This window comes from Muntiacus reevesi, chromosome 8, assembly GCF_963930625.1.
Source record: "Muntiacus reevesi chromosome 8, mMunRee1.1, whole genome shotgun sequence".
Taxonomy (NCBI): Eukaryota; Metazoa; Chordata; class Mammalia; order Artiodactyla; family Cervidae; genus Muntiacus; species Muntiacus reevesi.
The window spans coordinates 54,482,755-54,506,541 of NC_089256.1; positions in this window are offsets into that span (position 1 = coordinate 54,482,755).

A 23,787-nucleotide genomic window follows, 5' to 3' on the forward strand; every position below is an offset into this window, starting at 1 on the left:
TTTGTTTGGGGGCAGATTGGAGTCTGTGATTATAGACTCCTGTTACATTAGTCAGTGAAAACCTTGACATTTATAGCTGTTTCTCTTTTGTGGTACATTTTAAAAGTTAAGTTTCATTAAATTTTATGAATATACAATATTTATATATGGTCAGGGTTAAAGGGAAAATGCTCTATGAAATTCATGAGCAAAATCTGAACTAAAATTAGGAAAGACTGTCAATTTTCCTGATTAGCATTTAAACCAATATTAAGATTGAAAGGATATCAGGAGTCTTCAATGAATGAATGATTCAATGAATGAATCTAGTTGGGAATTTTTTTAATATATGGTTCCATTTGATATGAAACAATCTTTATTTCATGAAATATATTAAGGTAGCTATTTCATAATATTTCTAGGTTATGGAAGAAATAGAAATACTTTTCAAAAAGCATCATATCTTTATAATATGTTCTCGTATTTCTACACAGGTAATATATGCTCATTAATTAGCTGGCAGTTCTGTACAGAGTTGTCAACAAACTGTTAAAGTTTCACTTAAAAGTTTGGTTAAAAGTCTTGGTTATAAGTTTGGCTTCCCTGGTGTCTCAGACAGTAAAGAATCTGCCTGCAATGCAGGAGACCCAGGTTTGATACCTGGGTTGGGAAGATCTCCTGGAGAAGGCAAAGGCTACCAACCCCAGTGTTCTTGCCTGGAGAATTCCATGGACAGAGGAGTCTGGCAAGCTATGGTCCATGGGGCTGCAAAGAATCAGACATTACTGAGAGATGCAGTACAACTTTAAGTGAGTTATAGAATCACACAAATTTCTTCTTAGAAAGAGACAGAGAGAGAGCCCCATAGAGAGTTTGGGCTTGGTTTCCCCAAAATTTATAGTATGGACTTAAAATTTGCATAGCCCTAGACCAGCATCTGGTAATTTTCAAATATTGATGCTTTTTATAACATTTATAACATAATGAGGTTTTTTGCTTATTATTCATCTTTCCAGTAGTTTGGGCCTGTTTATTATTATCCTGAAAGATTTATGTCATACTTTTTTTAAAATCCTCATGTAAAATTCTTTTAAAGCTAACAGTTTTAAAAAGAATAGAAGTTAACTTAGATCAAATATACCAAAATGATTTTTAAAAGAAAATATGCTACATCCAACACTAAAGGGAATTTTTCATATTGTGTGTGTGTTTTAATACACAAAACAAAGAATGTGTGAAAGACTCAGAAGTAGTACTTCTATAAAGCTGATCAAGACTGCTGAAACAAAAGCATTATTTTGAGAAGAGCTAAAAAATTATAGACGGATATTTAGTGACATGAAAAAGTATCCATGACATAAACTTAATAAAATATAAAACAATGTGTAAAAAAACACACCTGTTTTAAAGATGTGTGTGACTCTAAACCAAAGACCTGAGAGATTAAAAGACCTTAGAGATGAATGTCGTGCAGCTTTACAGGCAATAAAACTAAAATTTGTATCTCTGTCACTTTGTATCTATGTTCATATTTAATACTTTTTTCAACTAAAATTGTTGACTGATTTTGATACCGGGGTTATGCTGGCTCATAAAAAGAGAAGTGGAATGCACACAGTTTCTCTGTTTTCTAAGGGTGTTTGTATATTCTTGGATTTCTTTTCATTGAATGTTTGATAGATTTTACCAATGAAGCCATTTGGGCCTGGAGTTCTCTATGTGAGAAATTTTATAATTATAAATTTAATTTATTTAACACACAAAGATATTCAGATTTTCTGATTCTTCTTATATTAGTTTTTGGTAATTTATGAAATGAAAGGTATCTTGAATGGGAGATGTGGTTGGAAGAAGGATAGGAAAAAGAATATATCCTGTGATCATTGGGAAGAAGAAGTAAGATATAAGGAGAGGCTGAAAGTGTGAATTTGCTGTCAAGTGGGTCATCTGCAGGTGGCATGCATCACTTGTGTATTGAGAAGAGACATGAAAAATGCCTAATCTGAAATGAATTAAAACACTCCCAATGACTTGAGAGTTTAATAACTTCTGCATCTCTGATTTCTTAGATTTAATTAAACAATTCCAGGTCTTAAAATAAAAATTGAATTTAATCTACAAACAGAAGATTTGTATTACCTGCAACAAAGCATATGCCTCTATAAGCCATCTATTTCTGTAAAACTATCAAGAAAGGTAATTTGTGGTGTTCACTTTCACTAAATTAAGTTGTTTTATAACATTTTATATGTCCTTCATAAATGTGAATTTATATTTTTAAATACTGACCAAAAAACCCCAAACCAAAACAAGTATAAGTATTTTTAGATGACTTTGTCATATCTTGCTGCTGCTGAATCACTTCAGTTGTGTCCAACTCTGTGCAATCCTAGAGACGGTAGCCTATGGGCCTTCCCCGTCCCTGGGATTCTCCAGGCAAGAACACTGGAGTGGGTTGCCATTTTCTTCTCCAATGCATGCAAGTGACAAGTGAAAGTGAAGTCGCTCAGTCGTGTCTGACTCTTAGCGACCCCATGGACTGCAGCCCACCAGGCTCCTCCATCCATGGGATTTTCCAGGCAAGAGTACTGGAGTGGGGTGCCATCGCCTTCTCCTGTCATATCTTAGATGAATCCTCTTAAAGATTATAGCAGAAGTGGGGAGGGAAAGGGTGGCAATTTAGAAATTTGAATAAGGTCAAATAGAAGATCTTAGATTATATGTTAGTCCTGAAATTTAGAAATAAACTTAGGTAAAGGAAAAGTCACACATATACATTTTTCATTAAAAAATTTTTTCAAGTGTTCTGCCAAGCTGTGTTACAGGCATTTTTTTACAACCACAGCAGCAAATATTATAATCATCAAGCAAATGGAAAATGCAAGTCTGGATCGATACACAGAACTAATATAAATCATAAAGTTTCAGAGGCAGGCTTTGCGACTGTCACAGTTTATTTGGACAGTGTGTGTCTTGGCGTCCAAAGAACAATCCTTGTAGTTTTCCCTAGCATCAAGATTCTTAGCTCAAAAGTCAGGATTCTCACTTGAGTAGAAGTTTGACAATTCTGTGTTTATCTAGAGGAATGAAATCTAAAGCAACTATGAAAGAGCAGTTTGTGTGTTCTCCTTGAACAAACTGACCCTGCCATGTGTAAATTACCAAATTTGTGGGTGGGGTTAGGTTGGACTACTTTATGCCAGTTTATAAATTCCCACCACCTTTTGGTTTTGGTTATTGCTGTGACAACCAGCGGTCTTCAGATATATCTTACGTCTTCCTCATGTCTTGCTTTTTGCCCTAGGGGTTCTTTTATGTCTCAATATGGGATGCCATGGGAGCTGACACAGTAATTCTGAAACAGCCAGAGAGACAGTATCTTGCTTGACTTGTAGTAGACAGGAATCAGGGGATAAAAATCCCTCTCCTTAGGCTAGCCATTCTTTTTTTTTTTTTTTTTTTGATGTGAACCATATTTTAAAAGTATGTATTGAATTTGTTACAATATTGTTTCTGTTTTAGGATTTTGGTTTTTGGCTTCAAGGCATGTGATATCTTAGCTCCCCTACCAGGGATAGACCCTGTACCCCTTGCATTGGAAGGCAACGTCTTAACCATTGGACCACCAAGGAAGTCTCAGGCTGATATTTCTGAGACATATTCTCAGTCTTCTTTAGAAACTCTGCAGGGGAATTTAGTTCATAGCAGAATCAAGGTTAGTTTTCCTTTCTTTCCTGTTTCACTCTTACAATTCCATGTTTCCAATGACCTGGTATCACTTCACACATGTAAGACTTTATCTCAAGCTCTGCATTTGGGAGAATCAAAGCTAAACATTATTTAAAGATATGGAAGTTCACCCTTCTACCTTGAGAAACTGTGTGCTATATTTATTTTTAGTTTAGCTCAAGGGCAAGAAACGCTGTTAGATTTACATCATGCAAAACAATTTAGTGCAAAATAATCACTAGTTATGTCACAAAATCTGTTCTTAAAGCAAGTGGTGGAGTTGGAATTCAAGGTCAGGTTTGCTTACATCATCATTTATGTCTCAATAAGAATAAGAGTGGTGGTGTGTGCATGCTCAATCATGTTTGACACTTTGTGACTCCATGGACTATAGCCCACCAGGCTCCTCTGTCTGTGGAATTTTCCAGGCAAGAGCACTGGAGTGGGTTGCTGTTTCCTCCTCTAGGGCATCTTCCCAATCCAGGGACTGAAACTTCATCTCTGGTGTCTCCTGCATTAGCATGTGGATTCTTAACCACTAGTGTTGCCTGTAAGAGTGTGCTCAGATGAGGCAGTCAGGAGAGGTGAATAATTGCTATTTTATATCTCCTTTCTGAATCAGAGCTTGTGGAGTGGTTTTTCTGTCTCTGGTTTAACGTCGTGCAAGTTTTGTGGAAAGGAGAAGATAACTAGTTTTATTACTTAAAGCCTGCTGGAACAGATATCATGTCTGAATTTGAAGAAGAGGACAGAAAATCACCTAAAATCTTGGACTTTGAGCAGTATACAGTGATAGAGTGTGTCCTTGGGATGTTTCTCAGGAGTATGTGAGTGTACAGAGAAGGAGAAAGTGGATATTTTGTGACTACAAGCATGCACTCTGGCACGGCTGGCCCAGTGCTGACCAGTATCTATATTTTCTTCTTGCTTGGTGCACATCCACACTGTTTTTCCCAACTTTACTTCACAGACTTGAGGCCAAATAATAAGGTTCATGAATAACTGAATGGTTATGATGACTGCCACTCCTGAGGAATGAAGAGCTTTTTCCACACATGCTCTCTCTTTTTTTTTTTCCTTGAAGCCTGGATACAAAAATCCTGTGGAGGACTCTGAAGACCTACCTTCTACATAAGCAGAGGGGTTTGAGGTTGAAAATCAATTTGAGGCATGTAAACTAATTGGATATAAAGTGAGAAAGAAGTAGACTTCTATTTTGGGAATCTACTGACTGGCTGATCACTGAGGAATTGATGCTTTCGAATTGAGGTGCTGGGGAAGACTCTTGAGAGTCCCTTGAACTGAAAGGAGATCCAACCAGTCAATCCTAAAGGAAATCAGTCCTGAATATTCATTGGAAGGACTGGTGCTGAAGCTGGAGCTCCAATACTTTGCTGTCTTATGTGAACACTCAACTCATTGGAAAAGACCCTGATGCTGGGAAAGATTGAAGGCAAGAAGAGAAGGGGACAACAGAAGATGAGATGGTTGGAAAGCATCACTGATTCAATGAACATGAATTTGAGCAAACTCCGGAATGAGAAAGCACAGGGGAGCCTGGTGTGCTGCAGTCCGTGGGTTGCAGAGTTGGACACATCCTGGGGACTGAACAACAACAAATGACTCAAATTCTTTTTGTTGGTGGTAGTCAGCCTTATCTAATTAACAGGAAGAGAAAAGCCTTCAATTTAATGTTACATAAAACAAAATAACTGAAGCACAATATGTTAGAAGAAAATAAAAAAGTAGAAACCAAATAATCATAGAAATTGTAAGATGTTTCTTTGAGATAACAAAAAGTAAAATGAAATATTTATGACAAGAAGAGAAACTCACTAAAAATAATAACAGAAGTAAAAGGAATATAATTCCAGATTAAAAAGAGACTACTAAAACAAAATGAACATTGTGTGTGCTAATTTTGAAATTTTAAACAAATGAACAACTTCTAGAGAAATAAAATTTATAAAAACTGTATCAGTGAAAATGAATAAAATTGGTTTATTACCATTAAATACATACACACATACTCTCTCATATACCCCAGTTATTTTTTGATTAATTTTTATTAGAGTATCGTTGCTTAACCCAGCTATTTTTAGAGTTGAAATATACCAAAGATTCAATGGATAGAATTAATGACTTTTCTAGAGAATAAAATATGAGAGACTGTTCCACAACTTTATGAGATCAGTACAGTTTTAATGCCCAAACAAGATTTGGATAGAATGAGAAAGAAAATAGAATAAACTAATCTCATTTATGAGAAATAAAATAGAATAAACTAATCTCTCATATATTCCAAAAAAGAGTAAAACATATAAAGCAATATATTTAAAAATACATAACAACAAGACTGTGCTTATCCAGCAACATACATTGGGTTCAACTTGGAAAAAAATCATTAAAAAATATATTAAAGAAAAAACATATAATAAACTCAGCATATTTACAAATGTTTTGTTAAAATTTAATATTCATTAATGATGAAAACCATGGTATATCAGGAAGGAGTTTAGTCCAAAAACACAGTAAATGTCTAAGGTGCAGTCTTTTTAAAACTATTTAAGACAAATATACACGTTACAACACTTCTATTCAATAAAGACGTGTGGACTGAAAAAGAAGGAAACATCACTTTAAGCACAAGTGAAACATATTTACATAGAAATCAAGGAAAAATATATTTTGTAAATTGTTCAGATGATTAAGGTAGTTGGATATACAATAAAAAATGTTGTTCCTGTATATATACCCCAAAGAAATTCTCAGAATACAAGCGTATGATATTAGAAATGACTGAAGCAGTATTTATGATGGTCAATGGAGTATTGGAGACAACCAAAAAAGGAAAAACATAATCACATGTTAATAATTTTAAAAGATCATCAATTTGGGAAACACCATAGCTCTACAGATCAAGACAAAAGAGAAAAAGCACAAGCTATCAATATTAGGGTTCAAAGAGAGAACATCCCTACTGATCTTACAAACATTAAAACACAGTAAGGCAGTTTTGTGGACAACTTTGTGCCAATAAATTTGACAATTTAGACTAAAGACACAAACTTTCAAAAGATAGCCATATATCTATTAAACAATATGAATTCATAGCTAAAAACCTACCCACCATCAAAACTCTAGGCGTAAATAGCTTTGGTAATGAATTCTATTAAATACTTGGGAAAATGGTAATAGCACTGTTACATAAACTCTTTCAGAAAACAGAAAGGTAGGATATTTCAACTTACTTTTGACGCCAGAATAATCCTGATACCAAAATAAAACAAGAACATTAAAAGAGTGCAATTATAAGCTGATATAATTCATGGGCATATATCCAAATATCCTTAACAAATTTTAGCAGAGAAAATCCAGATGTAATTCCAAAGAAATCAGAAGAGTTCCTTTTTGGGGCATTACCATGGAGTGGTTGCTAGGAAGCCACATAAGCAAATGTTTTGAAGGGATGGAAATGTTCCATATCTTAGCTGTGTGGGTTATCTGGGTGTATACTTTTGTCAGAACTCATTGAACTCCATACTTAACGATCATTGTATTTATTATAAAGGAAAAAATATAATAGTAATTTTACAATGGAAATATCTGGCAAACACCTCTTTGCCAAATTACCAATGTCATCACCAGTAAGAAGACATATTGATATAATACTGTGAGAACAAAATAACGCTACTTCTGTATATTATTTTTTAAACTTATAATGATGAGTGAACACCAGACAAACCTAAACTGAGAAACATTTTGTAAAATAACAGACTGTTGCTTTCATTGCTTAGTCGCTAAGTCATGTCTGACTCTCTTGCTACTCCATGAACTGTATCCCACCAGCCTCATCCATTCATGGGATTGCCAAGGCAAGAATACTGGAAAGGGTTACTTATTTCCTTCTCCAGGGGATCTTCATGACCCAGGGATCGAATATACATCTTTTGCATTTCCTGCATTTGCAGGTGTATTCTTTACCACTGAGCCACTGGGGAGTTCAGTTCAGTTGCTCAGTCGTGTCCAACTCCGCGACCACGCGGACTGCAGCACGCCAGGCCTCCCTGACCATCACCAATACCCAGAGCTTACTCAAACTCGTGTTCATTGAGTCAGTGAGGCCATCCAACCATCTCATCCTCTGTCATCCCCTTCTCCTCCCACCTTCAATCTTTGCCAGCATCAGGGTCTTTTAAAATGAGTCAGCTCTTCACATCAGGTGGCCAAAGTATTGGAGTTTCAGCTCCAACATCAGTCCTTCCAATGGATATTTAGGACTGATTTCCTTTAGGATGGACTGGTTGGATCTCCTTGCACCTCAAGGGACTCTCAAGAGTCTTCTCCAACACCACAGTTCAAAAGCATCAATTCTTCAGCACTCAGTTTTCTTTATAGTCCAACTCTCACATCCATACATGACTCCTGGAAAAACCATAGCTTTTACTAGACAGACCTTTGTTGGCAAAATAATGTCTCTGCTTTTTAGTATGCTGTCTAGGTTGGTCATAACGTTTCTTCCAAGGAGTAAGTGTCTTCTAATCTCATGGCCGCAGTCATCATCTGTAGTGATTTTGGAGCCCCAAGAAAAGAAAGTCTGATACTGCTTCCATTGTTTCCCCATATATTTGTCATGAAGTGATGGGACCGAATGCCATGATCTTAGTTTTCTAAATGTTGAGCTTTAAACCAACTTTTTCACTCTCCTCTTTCACTTTCATCAAGAGGCTCTTTAGTTCTTCACTTTCTGCCATAAGGGTGGTGTCATCTGCTTATCTGAGGTTATTGATATTTCTCCTGGCAATCTTGATTCCAGCTTGTACTTCCTCCAACCTGGCACTGCATATGATGTACTCTGCATATGTTAAATAAGCAGGGTGACCATATACAGCCTTGACGTACTCCCTTCTCGATTTGGAACCAGTCTGTTGTTCCATGTCCAGTTCTAAATGTTGCTTCCTGACCTGCATACAGATTTCTCAAGAGGCAGGTCAGATGGTCTGGTATTCCCATCTCTTTAAGAATTTTCCACAGTTTGTGGTGATCTACACAGTCAAAGGCTTTGGTATAGTCAATAAAGCCAAAATAGATGAATTTTTGGAGCTCTCTTGCTTTTTTGATGATCCAGAAGATGTTGGCAATTTGATCTCTGGTTCCTCTGCCTTTTCTAAAACCAGCTTGAACATCTGGAAGTTCACAGTTCACGTACTGTTGAAGTCTGCTTGGAGAATTCTGAGCATTACTTTACTAGCGTGTGAGATGAGTGCAATTGTGCAGTAGTTTGAGCATTCTTTGGCATTGCCACCAGGGAAGTCCCTCAAAATAATAAACTGGCATTTATACAAAATGAGTGAAAATAATGGATGAGCCCTCATTCAAAATGTCAATATCACAAAAGACAAGGAAAAGGGAGGAAAAGACACAAATTGGGGGAGAGTAAGGAGACACAACATCATAAGCAATATAAGACCCTAAATTGGATCCTGGAAAAGAAAAAGAACATTAGGGCAAAAGACTGGCTAAATTTGAAAAAGGATTGCATTTAGTTAATAGCATCATAGCAACTTCAATTTCTTGTTTTGACAATTGTATATACTATGTTGATTTAAGATGTTATAATATTATATATACTGGAGAAGGCAATGGCAACCCGCTCTAGTGCTCTTGCCTGGACAATCCCATGGATGGAGGAGCATGGTAGGCTGCGGTCCATGGAGTCACTGAGTCAGACATGACTGAGCATCCTCACTTTCACTGTTCACTTTCATGCATTGGAGAAGGAAATGGCAACCCACTCCAGTGTTCTTGCCTGGAGAATCCCAGGGACGGGGGAGCCTGGTGGACTGCCGTCTATGGGGTCACACAGAGTCGGACATGACTGAAATGACTTAGCAGCAGCAGCCTATTATATATACTATGCTTATTGAAGATGTTATCATAAGTGGAGGAAGGAGGGATAAATTAGTTTGGGATTAACAAATACACACTATTATATATAAAATAGAAAATCAACAAGGACATACTGTATAGCATAGTATTCTGTAATAGTAGTTAATATTCTGTAATAACCTATGGGGAAAAGAATCTGAAAAAGAATGGATATATGTATACATACAACTGAATCAATTTGCTGTACACCTGAAACTAACACATTGTAAATAAACTATATGCCAATAAAATTTTTTAAAAATTAAAAAAAAAGTCATCATAGGAAACAGGTTGAAACATACACATGAACTCTGTACTATTATTGCAACTTTTCTACAAGTCTAAAATTACTTCAGAACAAATAAAAAAATTAATATATATTGAAGAGCTATTACAATTCAACTGTGTAAAAGGATGCAGGAGACCCATGGGAAAGAATGCACAGATGAAAAATAGATCTAAGAATCAAGAAGAAATTGATTTATAAAATAGCATTATTTTAGATAACTGGGGAAAGGATGAAGATTTCAATAAACAATTTAGCCATATGCGTTTTAATGCAATCCAGAGCCCACACGCCAGCTAACTTGTCTATTGGATTCTCACGTTATGGGGCATCATTCACCTGCCTTAGTTACCCCAGGGTCAGGTACCAGATAATTAGGGACAGCTCCTATATCCCAGAGACCTTGGAATTATTCAAGCTAGTTCGTCCTAAAAATGTTTAACCTGCCTTGCCTGTTCCTTCCCATGGAAATGAAAAAAAGGTTCTTCTTCAAAATTTCCCCTTTTCTCTCTACCTCCTGATTGAGTCACAGTTTGAAATGCCCTTTCTCTTGGCATCTGTAAGAATAATAAACTATATTTTCAATGACAGTTGTCTCTGTTAGCCTTAATATTTCTAAATAATAATAAAACCTATTTTAAAGCAACATGATGCTGTTATATACACCTCCATTCTCTGGCTTAATTTTAACATCCAAACTCTGAGAAAAGTAACGAAATTTTCTCCATATTACATAGATAAAGAAATAGGAACTTATAGAGATGAAGTAACTTTCCCAGAATTATAAAGCAGATAAGTGGCAAGAATCCAAGATCTAAGGTCAGATCTATATAAAATTAAATTTCACATTCATTATTTAGGGTATATGAATGGAATTTGCCTAAAATCCTATCAGTGCTCTTTTAAGTTCAGGAGTTAAAGGGTATATCAGCTCTCAACGACTTTTGTGTGATGTCATCCAATATTAAAGATAATCCTCCAGAATTTTGCCATTTCCACTCTTTTCAGTCTTAGCTTCTGGAATCATCATTACTTTTTCCTTCTTATCTGTATCCTTTCAAGGGTATTGTTCATGGAGAGTTACTGGGTGGGAGTGGTTTTCAGATTCTGGTAATCTTCATAAACCTTATGAGTCAGTTTTTGCTTTCAAAATTTGGTCAGTATGCCTGTGTTAGAATACACGTGAATTTCTAAATTAATTTCCCAGATCCTTAGCCTCCAGGCTAAGAACCCAAGAAAGGGATTATGTGCAGTCATTTAATCCACACCTTGATGTCACTAGCTGGAAGGATTTAGACTATTTTCGGCCAGAAATCAGAGAGTTGTGTTAATGTTGAGTTCGTTGTCTCACTAGAGAGCATGCTATTATGACTTGAATTAACTGCACAATCAATCATTACATTACTAAGAAGGGACAATTAAATACTGCAAGTCTCCAAATATGTTACAGGATAAATAGCACCACTTAAGTACTTTTTTCAAAAATACATAGAGCATCTAATCCTAAATTTTACCATATCTGCAGAGCCGATAATTAGTATATTAAGAATACTAAGGAGAGAGAAACAAATTAACCAACATCACAAAGCAAACAGCAAAGAAAATTCAGAAGACAGGAAATTCTAAAGGGCGAGTGATCTGTTGTCTTCAGCAGATCAATAGTACGTAATGGATAAGCAAAGGGATGTATGACTGCTTTAGATACAAAGAGATGTACGCAACATAACCAACTGCCAAGTGTGGGCCTTACTTGTTTTCTGTTTGAAAAAATCAACTGTAAAAACATATTTTGAGGCAATTGGAGAAATTTGGTTATATAGGAAAAGATCCAGATAAATTTTTAAGGATATATATTCTGACTGATAGAGGGGTAAAATATCATAAAGGCTGAGTGTTGCTTTAAAATAATTAAGACAGAAAGAAAAAAGATAGTATAGATGAAACAAAGTAATAAATCCTTAAAGAATCACATGTTACAGTATAAAATACCAAATGGGCTTTTAATGTTTCTTTCACAAAGATTAGTATAGAAGGATTTTTAATCCAGGATTCACAGTTGATGAACTAGAATCCACTTCTTTTACCCCCATGTGAAGGGAAAGTGTGAAATTGTGTCCATTTTAACCCTTTCTTACCTTTAGAAAATCTGGTATATAATTTTTGAGATGAGATTTCCTATCTTAGTTAGGAAAATTTAAACTTTGGAGAGAAAAATAATAATTTGATCAATTTCATAATTTTTGTTTTTATAAATAATATTTGGCAAGTACTGGGAGCATGTAATAGATAATGTCTCTATTGTATAACAGGGTCTTCCCTGTAGCTCAGATGGTAAAGAATCTGCCTGCAACACAGAAGACCCAGGTTCAATCCCTGGGGCAGGAAGATCCTCTAGAGGAGGGAGTGGCACTCCACTCCAGTACTCTTGCCTGGAGAATCTCATGGACAGAGGAGCCTGGCAGGCTACAGTCCATGGGATCTCAAAGAGTTGGATACGACTAAGTGACTAATACTACTACTATCACTATTGTATAATACTATAGCTTGATAATATATGATAATAAAATGATATTCAAGTATTTAAGTGCTAATAAAATGGCATTCAAATATTAACTGAAATAAATAATTTGTGTGAAAGAAATGGAGTGAATAAAATGAAGAGTGCTTCCTACCTTAAATTTATTTCTTTTTCAGAGTATCTCTCCGACTTTAGGAAATATCAGATATCTAAATTCCCTATTTCTTATGGTCTTTTTTCCCCTATTTCTTATGTTTTATAGTTATTTAATTCCAGTATCCTAAGAGGATTCCTGAAGGTTTCACAAAAAATGGGCAATATTGTTCAGAGAATTTTGTAAACAATTGTGTAGAAAACAAAGCTCAAGTCTGCTCCCTGGGCATTTGTAGCTGAGGACCTTAAAATTATATTGTCTTAACCTCACTTTGGAGTTCAAATAATGAGTAGAAGAGATAAATGATAAGCATCAGGCCACCAGAATAGAAAATTGGTAAAATTTAAGCATTCTGTTTAGTGCAGTCATCCTAAAATGTAAGGATATATGAAATGTGGACAAGTGTGTGCTTGATACACAATAGTTTATAATAGAATAAAGCTTTCCAGTAAGAAGAAATAGCCTTAAAAAAAATCTAGGTGAGTAGATTATTCACATCTTCTTGGAAGAATAGTTTTATTTGTACTGGGTTCATATAAGGAAGAAGGAAATACTAGTTAAGAAAAATATGGCTTGACCATATTGGACAGACCGGTTTAATCCCAAATGGGGCTTCCCAGGTGGCCCATTCATAAAGAATCTGCCTGTCAGTGTAGGAGATGCAAGAGATGCAGATTTGATCCCTGGCTCAGGAAGATCCCCTGAAGTAGAAAATGGCAACCCACTGCAGTATTCTTGCCTGGAAAATTCTATGGACAGCAATATAGTCCACAGGGTCACAAAAAGTTGGACATGATTGAACATAAACACACACATAATCCCCCATATAGAAAAACCATATACTCCCTGGAAAGGAAATAGAGGTGGTGCTTGTTGGAATATGAAATAAAAATTGGACCTGGTAAGTAACCATATACATCAAAGGAAAACAGAAGTTGAAATGACTCTGAGATTTTGAGGTAATCACAATAGCAACAAAAATCACAGCTTGTAACTAAATTTAGGAAAGAATAGTTTCCTTACTCATCAAATATTATTGTGCTAAATAACCTTTGATTTTAAAACATAAATATTGATGACATTTTATACTTTTCTCTATACTAAATTATGGGAAAGAGAAAACAATGCAATTCGTGTTTTCTTGCTGTTTTATTTCTTGGGGTTATTTTTCAGTAAGATTTTTTCCAAGTCTGAAAATGAATTTTGAAGGAATACATAAAAATCCTGGAATATTACCTATCCAGATCTGGATGCAGACACAGGAGAAGATAGTTTTATTTCTTCCAATAATGACAAAAACAACACTAAATATTATATCTATTTCTGTCTCTCATCTGGTATATGTTTTTAACAAAGCTACTTAAAATCTGTGAGGTTCATTTACTTCATCTCTAAACGGGGGTTAATAGTGACTTAAGTTTATTTAAGGAATAAGTGAGACTTTATATATACATTGGCACAAGTGTAAGTAGCTTAGCATCCAAACCAGAGTAGGTATAGCCTTCCAACCCACCATAGATACTATGCCAATGATAGAAGTGATGAAGTTGTAACAGGGAAGTCAATGTGAGGAAAGGTAAGTGAAGTTAAAATTAGGCAAGTGATCTTTTCCTTTAGAAACTAAGCAAAGTGATAGTTTTCAATAGTCAATGGAAAAGCCAGTTTTAGTGCTAATAATCAAGAAAGCTTTTCTGGACATTCTCCTCTTGCAGGAATGGAAATAAAATAACTTTTAAGGGGCTTGAGAAACAGGAATACAATTCATTAAATAAAATTAACATCAATGTAATGAACTGGAAAAGAGAAAGAAAGTGAAAAGGAGAAACATGATGGAGTGTCAGCAAGAATAGGATGACAAGAATTATTTTATACAATTCTCTAGGAAGGCCTGGAATTACACATTCAATACATCTATCTGTAAACTTTATTCCCTCTCCCTTTAAGAGCAAACTTGGGTGAGGAGAAAATAAAAGACAACTAAAATCTGTGAAACTCCTGATGTGAGTTTTCCATTACAGATTTCCTGAAATTTCACCTGCTTGTCCACTTGGACATCAGGGCCTTTTCACAAAAAGAAAGACCAGAGATGAAAAAGTATTCTGGCTTTTCCATTGTCTATTGAGAACTATCACTAAACAAAACAAACCTGACCAAGGAAGCCTATAATTGTTCTTCAGTATGTACTTTAGGAGACATGATCTCAGCTAATCCAAGCTCTTCTGAACTTTCTTTCCAGTGAAAAAAGCAGCTCATTTCCACAGAAAATCTGTATAATCTATTTGTTTAAAAACACCTGGGCCTCAAGCATCATAGCTAACTTGATTTTAAATGGCAAGCCAGAGTTCTTTGAAACAAAAATTCATGAGGGTACAACATATTCAGGCTAATAATTTGGAGACTTTTGACTATGCATTTATATGAGTATCTGAACAATGATTGCTTAATCATGACAAACTTTTTTCAATGGCTGAGAAATAACTGTAGAATGCAGATAACAGTACTCACTCATTTAGTAGCTGTATCTTATTAGCAAGTGATTTAACCTCTCAGGGCTTTAATTGAATTATCTTTAAAATGAAGATAATTTATGTGCCTGAAACTTTAATGCAATAGTTCCAAACTAACTTCCTTCTATATTTATATGTCAGATCTGGATTTAGATATTACTACTCACTTAATTCAGAAGAGGAGACTTGAGAAGAGATATATAAACGTAAATTGCTTGCATTAATAATATCACGATATATAACTTGTTTGGAGTGGGAGCTGGATGTTATTGTGTCAAAAAGCTAAAAATGTTGATTAGAAGCTACTTTGCTCATTCCTTTTGTCTTTTTGAGAAGGTTAATGACAGATGCTAGCTTGTTTCAGGCCACATAGCTGATATCACAGATCAGGGATTCAAACTTAGAATCCAGTGGTCTTCCCACTTATGAATTAAGTTCTTTAATTTTAATGTGTCCTTTCATTCTGTCAGCTAAGGTAGTATCTTTGATCTGTAGCATCTCAGGCAGGGGCTACTGTGTTCGTCCTCAATTATTAACAGAACTTCTGGATGTGCTGCTTAAATATCAATTCTGGTTTCTTCTAATTTTATGAGTGAAAGTAATAATCTGTCTAAAATGTATTTCAAAAATATTTTAATGTCATAATTAAATGCTCCACATAATTGCACTATGAGGAAGGCAAGGAAGATATTATCGCTCCTATTTCACTGATGTTAAGTGATTCTTCCCTCCACGCTGCCGTGAAACCAAGCTTCCTGTCTGTAACTGTAGAGAGCTCTCCAACACCCTGAACAGCTGCTGCAGGGACACCAAGAAGGATGACTTGCTTCCACCTGCCTGACACATAGCATCTCTGCCCCCACAAACTGGCACAGGCTACAGAAAAGTTGGCAGCCTGAAATATACAGTCCCTTCTCTAAAGAATGTAAACATAATTACATAATAAATTGTGCACTCATTTAAAATCTCATTAAAGTGTTTCCAAATAATGTTGCTATTTTGAAATAATGTCAGGTAGAGCAGAGGAGCGGGAAGGAGAGAGGGGATAAGCTCTTGGTTCTTAGTAAGATAAATTCACCATTGAGGAAACAAATACATCTTTTTCCCCTTTCTGGGCTCCTTATCCATCAAATGATGCTTATCAGACTTTTAACAACTTCATTTGAGAAGTACATTAGTGAAGAATGGTAGGCCTCATGGAAGAGAGTCAGAGAAGACACGAGCCGCAGCCTTATACCCACAAACTATGGAAAGGGTATTCAACTTAATCCATATCTCAGACCTCTAATTTTAATTTCTAAATGCATTGATTCATGATAGATTTTTTAAAAAATACTAAGCATATTCCTAACAAAACAGCTTAAAACTTGAAAGTATATGTTGTCTTGTAAAAAGAATTTTACTTTTCTATTGATTCTTATTATTCTAGCAATAATATCTGCATCTCTTGTGGAACCAAAATTATCAGGAAGTTCTTTTTCATATACTTTAATCTTCTCTGTTCATTCCTTTATGAGCTACATGGCTACCTCTACATAAACATTGAAATAAAGTGAAAGGATAATTTTGGCAAAGGAAAAGCATATGACTCTGTATACAGTCTGCCAAATCTTTTTTTTTTAATTTATTTTTTAATTGGAGTAAAATTGTTTAAAAATGTTGTGTCAGTTTCTGCTATACAAAAACATGAATCAGCTATAAGTATTCATATATACCCTTGTTCTTGAGCCTCCCTTCCACCCCCATCATCCTACCCTTATAGGTCTTCACAGAGCACCAAGTTGTTCTCCCAGTGCTATACAGAAACTTCCCACTAGCTATCTATTTTACACTTGGTAGTGTATGTAATGTAAGAGTTATTATCCATTAGGTTTTTCTAAATCAATACCCTCTTAAACAGTTCATCAGCAGCAGATATTATAAGACAGAACACAATCAATTTCCTGGAAGATGTCATTCATTATAAATATGAGACTTCTTGAGATTGGGTCATCCTGTTTTAATATCAATGTAGTTTTGATTTTTTATTGTATTAATTTGGAAATATCATGATATTAGAGTGGTTCAATAGATTCCTGACCCTTCTTAGTGAGTGTTTGACAAATTCTCATTAGAAGGATGAATGAATGAATAAATCAATGGATGAATAAAATCTTTTCAATTATTTTTTCTTTGAAGAAAGAAGTAACTTCTTACTGAGTAAATATATATATAGATATAAATATAATGTTTATTGTTCTTTGTTTTCCTTGTTATTATTTTTGGTTTTTCAATTCAATCAGAATACAAATTATATCGTAGGTCCTGGTGCTTACCTGGTGGCTCAGACAGTAAAGCATCTGCCTGCAATGCGGGAGACCTAGGTTCAATTCCTGGGTTGGGAAGATCTCCTGGAGAAGGAAATGGCAACCCACTCGAGTACTCTTGCCTAGAAAATTCCATGGACTGAGGAGCCTAGTAGACTACAGTCCATGTGGTCGCAAAGAGTCGGACATGACTAAGCGACTTCACTTCACTTCACTTCGTGGGTCCTGATGTCTGAGTTTATTCTAGGAATGGATCCTAAAAGAATTTTAGTTTTTCAGGTTTTGGTTTGTAAAAGTAGTGAAATTTACAATCTGTTATTTAAAATAAATCAGATACATTTTAGCAGTGTCAAAGAACGTGCAGAACAAAGACCCAAAAGCCATGCAGCTCATCTCTGGGATCCGTGACAACATGGAAAAACGTAGTTTAGAACAGTGCCTCATTTCTGGCAGGAAAAAGTAGACGTAAATTCTCTCTTCACAAACTCACCTGCATCACCAACTGCTTCAAAGAGAAATCTCTCCTGAGAAAAAGGAGATGGAGCTCTGACAGTCTGAATCATCTCTGTACTCTACCTACCACCAGTGAGTTTCAAAGATATTCACACATGACTCATATGCAGGGCAGCCCCCAAAAGGAACAAAGGTAACATGGCTCAGAGGTATAAGAATCTGCCTGCCATGCAGGAGATGTGGGTTCGATCCCTGGGTTGGGAAATTCTCTTGGAGTAGGAAATGGCAACCCACTCCAGTATTCTTCCCTGGAAAATCCATGGACAGAGGGCCTGGTGGGCTACAGTCCATGAGGTCACAAAAGAATTGGACATGGCTTAGTGACTAAACGACAACGTGGAACACAGTATAAGGAAATCTCCATAATGAAAAAGGTCACAGATAGTCAGGAAAGGTCAGAAAGTCAGAAAAAGGTCACATTAGACAGAAAGATCAAAGATGTGTTGGTTTTGTATTTAGGAGGTTGCTCATAAAGAAATAATTTCTGTGCCAGACATGCCTGCAGCACGTGTGTTTCCTAAGAAATGATAGCTGTGAATGTAATTTAAGAGACCTATACCACGGAGAGTTGTAAAACATCAGTGCTCAAGCACTTGCTGGGAGATGTTCAGGCAGGCAAAATGCTGAAATGTCCCCCTTCTGTCACCAGAGCAACACTGGCTTCAGTAAACTGCTAAATATTTGTACTGAGAAAGAAATAAGCAAAAGGAACATCGCACAACCAGAACTGCTGGAATCACTTGTGGGCAATTGATCTGTGATCGAAGCCTAGCTGTTGAACTCCTAGTCATCAGAGGAAGTGAGTCCCTGATTTATTGGCAGGTACAGCTAACAGTGAGAGATTGAAGAGGAAAAGTTAAAATTTTGTATAACTTCCTGCTCCTTCTGCCTCTGTAACTAAGCTTGCTCCTTGCAAAGTCTGGATCACATAGGTCTCAGAAAGTGGGGACTTACAGTACTAGGAACTGGCGCTTATCTCACTCACCCTTGTCCTGCTCTTTGCAATCGCCCAGCCCCTGCAAACCCGCAAACCTGCTTAACCATGCCTGTCCATGTATAAAAAACTCTGTAACCCTTTTGTTCAGGGCTCAGAGCTTGGAGTGGTAACTCCTCTGGGCCCGCTGTCATAATAAACCTGAGTTCTCCAACTCTCTGAATGTGGTGCTTGGCTTCTCAAGTACTGGTTTCTGCAACATTTTCTGGAGGCTTCAGCGAAATTCCAACCATGCTGGCCGCTTGAGCCGCTGGAACGATGGCTCGGCCGAGTCAGAATGCAGGAGCCCCAAGATGAACGAGGAGGCATACCACTTGATGTTATTCCGAGTTCTCTTTCAGACTGATGCTCTGACTCTCCAGATGGCCATGCCCTGACCAGACTCATTGGAGGGATGGACCAACTCACCAGGAATGGCCACAAGATCAGGTAAGGCCCCAGGGCCAGCCCCCAGTCAAGTCCTACTCCAACAGGTAGAAGAGGAGACTGATCACCTCTTTGGAGCTCCCAGGAAGGGAATATCAAATAGGGAGACCTGGGGACTTGGGAAAGGGAGGTATTGTGATAACCTCTGAGTGATTGTGTATGCATGATTGCTGATCGAAGGAAGTGAAAGTGAGCTCCACAGTCCTGAGACTATGGAGCCTGAGAGGGTCCAAAACCTGCAGTTCTGTGATGACTTTATAAAGCTGAAAGGTGGTGCCAGCCTCAGGGGGATTTGATCCCTCATTGCAAGGCTTTTCCAGGTCGGGGGGTTTATACCGACCTGCCAATGCTAAGCGGTGTTTTAAATCTCCCTCAGGAGAGCAGCAAGGTGGTCAAAAAATGAATGTGAATGAGTGTGTGGCCTGATTCGCTTGTGTTTCAAGCTTGATTGTGTGACTTCACAGCCTTCATGGCTATGGAGTCCAAGTGGGCCCTATCTTGCAGTTCTATAATAACCTCACATGGCTCAAAGCAGTGTCTGCCTCTGGGGGACTCAGCCCCTCCCTGCGAGACAGATCCGGATCAGGGGTTACACTGATCTGCCAATGCTAAGAGGCACCTAAGTTCCCCTCAGGGACGGGGCCAAGTGGGCACCTGAATGGTCTCCTCTTTCGAGGCGGTACCCACCCTTGTTTGTGCTTATGCCACCAACTCAGGGCAGGATACACAGGGAGGGAGAAATTATTGGTCACTCTTCTGTCCACTGACTCCTTGAGCTGACATCTAAGATATTAGGTTTTCTTCAAAACCCTGCCAGGTAAATTACATTTGTCAACATGGGTGGAAGTTCCTCTAAGCCAACAGTTTTATATTGCATGATAAAGAACTTTAAGAAGGGCTTTGCAGGAGATTATGGAGTCAAGATGACCCCCAGGAAGCTTCACAACTTATGTGAGCTGGATTGGCCATCCTTTGATTTTGGATGGCCGCCAGAGCGGACTCTCAACCTGCCCACTGTCCTAGCAGCATGCCAGGTAGTCACTGGGACTTCAGGACATCCAGATCAGTTTCCATACATAGACTGCTGACTTCTAATAGCACAGACCCTGCCTCCCTGGACAAGACTTCGCGCGAATGGACAGGGACAGAGTAGGGTATTTGTGGCCCAACCACTCAGGGAAAAAAAAAAAAAAAAAGGGAAAAACCCTATATTCCAGGAGATCCAGTGGAAGACCCACAGCTGCCCCCTCCCCCCATACATTCCCCTGACTCCATAAGCTCCAGCACAGCCAGCAGGACCCATTGCCAGACAGTTCACCTCCCTCCACGTCCCCCGCACCACCTCATGAGGACTACTCCAGCCCCAAGTCAGTAGTCAAGTGGCTCCACTCCGCCAAACAATCTAACCAGCCTGCGGCCCATCAGATGCCACTGTGAGAAACTCAAGGTCCTCAACAAGTGAATGAGGACAGCTCAGTCCAGCCTGGTTGCTTCATCCTCTACTACCAGCCCTTCAGCACTACTAATCTCCTAAACTGGAAATACCATAACCCAGCATATTCTGATAAACCACAGGCTTTGACTGACCTCCTAGAGTCCATCTTCCACACCCATCAGCCTACATGGGATGACTGTCGCCAGCTCCTTATGTCTCTCTTCACCACTGAAGAAAAGCAACGCATCTTGACCGAAGCCCAAAAATGGCTCCGAGGACAAGTCCCTGCAGAGGTTTTAGATGTAGAAGGATGGACACGAGAAGAGATGCTAGAGACAAGATCTAATTGGAATTTCATTACCAGAGAAGGACAAGAAACCCTGGGTCGCCACCATGATGCCCTTCTACATGGACTTTGAGTGGGAGCCAAAAAGCCCACCAATATGCCCAAAATTACAATGATAATCCAAAAAGCAGACGAGACTCCCACCAATTTCTATGAAAGATGGTGTGAAGTGTTCTGAACATACACCCTGTTCGACCCTGACACACCCAAGAATCAACGGATGATTAATGCTGACTTTGTGGCTCAATCCTGTTCAGACATCCAATGAAAGCTCCAAAACCTGGAAGGCTTCACTGGGATGAATGCCACACTGCTCCTGGAGGTAACAAATAAAGTCTTTGTGAACCAAGACCATGAAACCCAATGAGAAGCAGGTAAAAAAATGAAACATAAAGCACCCCTGCTAGCAATGGCATTGAGGAGCTCAGATCAAGTGAAACAGACTGTTCCCTCAGGGAAAGGGAAAACTAAGAGACCGCCACTATGCCATGACCAGTGCGCCTATTGGAAAGAGAATGGACACTGGAGGAATGAGTGCCCCCATTGCAGAGGAGACATCAAAAGGGTCAAAGAAGTTCAGCCGACCCAGCAAAGAAGGGTACCAGCCTGGGCTGGCCATCTAAAACCTTACCGGCCTGGCCAGAGCAGAATCAGAGTAGGGAAGACTGGGCTTCCTGATCCTGGGCTCCCAGGAGCCCAGAGTCATGATGAAAGTAGGGGGCCAATCAATGACTTTTATGGTGGATACTGGAGCTGAACGCTCCATGGTAACTATATCTGTGGCTCCCCTCACAGGCAGAACAGCAACTATTGTTGGGGTCACAGGGGACGTGGCAGTCCACTCATTTTGCAAGGCCCATTCACGTCAGTTAGGGGGCCATCTGGTAACTCATAAATTTCTCTACTTACTGAAATGCCTTGTTCTGCTGCTATGTAGAGACTTACTGACAAAACTGGGGGCACAAATCACCTTTGGCCCTGGAAAACCTGCGGGCCTCACTCTGGGGAGCCAATCGGCTCTGATGATGGCTATGACGATGCCCAGAGAAGATGAATGGCATCTCTATTCCTCAGGGAGAGAACAAATAAATCCCCACACACTGCTAAAAGAATTCCCTGATATCAGGGCAGAGAAGGGGCCCCCAGGTTTGGCCAAAACCCTTGCGCCCATTGTAGTGGACCTGAGGCCAGGAGCCACTCCTGTTAGACAGAAACAATATCTGGTACCACGGGAGGCTTGCCTGGGTATTCGGGACCACATCCAGCGCCTAAGAGATGCTGAGATCCTAATCGAATGTCAGTCTCCCTGGAATACTCTGCTCTTATCAGTCAAAAAGTCTAGAGGGAATGACTACCACCCGGTCCAGGACCTCTGTGCTGTCAACAATGCAATGATCACTATCCATCTGGTGGTCCCAAATCTCTACGCTCTTCTGAGTCTCTTAACCACTCAGGCAAGCTGGTTCACCTGCCTTAATCTCAAGGACACATTCTTCTGCCTCCAGTTGTCACCAGCCAGCCAGCCCTTGTTTGCATTTTAATGGGAAGACCCACATACTGGGAGAAAGACACAGCTGACTTGGACCTGACTGACACAAGGCTTCAAAAACTCACCTACCCTGTTTGGTGAAGTCCTGGCTGCAGACTTGCTGCCTTTTCTGGAGAAACTTTCAATTGCACTCTGCTCCAGTACATGGATGACCTGTTGCTAGCCAATTGCAAACTCTGATAAAGTTTTGGATGGCCAGCTCAGACTGGTACCTTTCTTTGTTGGGCCAACTGAACTTCTTCGACCCTTTAGATGTCTCTCTGCGATGGGAGCACTCTCATTCCTCCAATGTCCAGTCTCTTTACAATAGTCCAAGGGGACTGCTGGAGAGGTGCCAAAGCCCTTTTGGCTTTGCTGTCCACCACAGGGTAAAGGGTGTCATGGGAAAAAGCCTAGATCTTCAGATGGGAGGCCAAGTACCTGAGTTTGTCATCTCAAAAGGGCATGGGGCACTCAGACATGAGAGAAAGTAAGCCATCTGTTCAATACCTCAGCCAAACACCAAGAAAGAAGTCCATGAGTTCCTTAGGGCTGCCAGATTCTTCCTGGTCTGGATACCAGCTTTCTCTGAAATTGCCAAGCCTTTGTTTAAAGCCAAAGCAGGGTCTGGTAAGGACCCCCTGAAGTAGGGACATGAACAGGAAAAGGCCTTCAAGGAGATAAAAAGACTCTTGATCAGTGCTCCAGCATTAGGGCTGCCAGATGTGACACGGGACTTTAACTTCTTTGTACGTGAGAAAAATCACACTGCACTGGGGGTCCTCATGCAAACAGTTGGACCATGGCAGTGCCTGGTCGCGTACCTGTCCAAACGGCTGGGTCCAACGGACGCGGGATGGCTGCTATGCCTCCGGGCACTAGCTGCCACTGTGGTTTTGGTCAGAGAAGCAGATAAGCTTACTCTAGGACAAAATATAAATGTAAAGGTTCCCCATGCTGTTACTGCCCTGATGAACAGCCAGGGGCATAAGTGGCTGACCAACTTCAGGATGATTCACAATCATGGACTGCTTTGCAAAAACCCAAAGGTTCAACTCGAGACTGTGCAGATGCTGAACCCCGCCATTTTTTAACCTACAGAAGCAGGAACCCCCGATTATAACTGTGAGGAGGTCAT